Below are 1,444 nucleotides of genomic sequence, written 5' to 3'. Positions count from 1 at the left end.
ATTATGAGTCAATTGAATCATTGCGATTCTTGTTTGATGAGCAAGATGACAAAATCTCCTTTTTCTAGAAAAGGAGAACAGGCTACAGAGTTGCTAGAACTCATACATAGTGATGTATACGGTCCTATGAGCTCGCCCGCTAGAGGAGGTTATCTGTACTGTGTTACGTTTACTGATGATTTCAGTAGGTACGGTTATGTCTACTTGATGAGACATAAGTCTGAAACGCTTGAATTGTTCAAGACTTTCAGAAACGAGGTGTAGAATCAACTTGGCAAGACGATCCAGTTGCTTCGATCTGATCGAGGTGACGAGTATATGAGCCAAGAGTTCACTGACTAGCTGGCAGATTGTGGGATTGTCTCACAATTGACTCCACCTGGAACACCACAGTGGAATGGCGTGTCCGAGAGGAGGAACCGAACCTTATTAGATATGGTACGGTCTATGATGAGTCAGGTCGATCTTCCTAAATCCTTCTGGGGATATGCTTTGGAAACAGCAACGCTTATACTGAACAACTGTCCAACAAAGTCGGTTCAGAAGACTCCATATGAGATATGGACTGGGAAGCATCCCAGGTTAGCCTTTATGAAGATTTGGGGATGCGACGTTTACGTGAAACGTCTGGCTTCTGATAAGCTATCCGCCAAATCTGATAAATGCATATTTGTGGGTTACCCTAAGGAAACTAAAGGGTACTGGTTCTACAACCCATCTGAGAACAAAGTGTTTGTTGCTCGGAATGGATCTTTCTTGGAGAGAGAGTTCGTCTCCAAGAGAGTCAGTGGGAGTAGAATAGATCTCGAAGAAGTTCGAGAACCACAAATAGTCGAAGAACCGAACGAACAGGTCGAAACAGTCCAACCTGTATCACGAGTTGTTGAGACAGCACCTCCTAGTGAACCTCGGAGATCTGGTAGAATTCGCCAAGAGCCCACAAGATATGGTTTTCTTGTGACAGGAAACGACGAACTCATGTTGTTAGAACATGACGAGCCTACGTCGTATTCAGAGGCTGTGGCGAGTTCCGATTCCGAGAAATGGCACCAGGCCATGGAGTCTGAGATGCAATCCATGTACGACAACAAAGTGTGGACTATGGTCGATTCGTTCGATGGTATTAAGACCATTGGATGCAAGTGGGTTTTCAAGAAGAAAACCGACATGGATGGCATCGTGCATACCTATAAGGCACGACTCGTCGCGAAAGGGTTTCGGCAGATTCATGGTATAGACTATGAAGAAACCTTTTCACCAGTCGTGATGCTTAAATCCATACGAATTCTGCTGGCCATAGCTGCGTATTATGACTACGAGATATGACAGATGGACGTCAAGACCGCATTCCTTAACGGGAATTTGCTCGAGGATGTGTACATGACACAACCCGAGGGCTTTGTCGATCCTAAGAGTCCACGAAAAGTATGCAAACTTCAGAGAT

Source organism: Tarenaya hassleriana, unplaced genomic scaffold, assembly GCF_000463585.1.
Source record: "Tarenaya hassleriana unplaced genomic scaffold, ASM46358v1 Cleome125, whole genome shotgun sequence".
Lineage (NCBI taxonomy): Eukaryota > Viridiplantae > Streptophyta > Magnoliopsida > Brassicales > Cleomaceae > Tarenaya > Tarenaya hassleriana.
Note: the sequence above shows the minus strand (reverse complement) of the source record.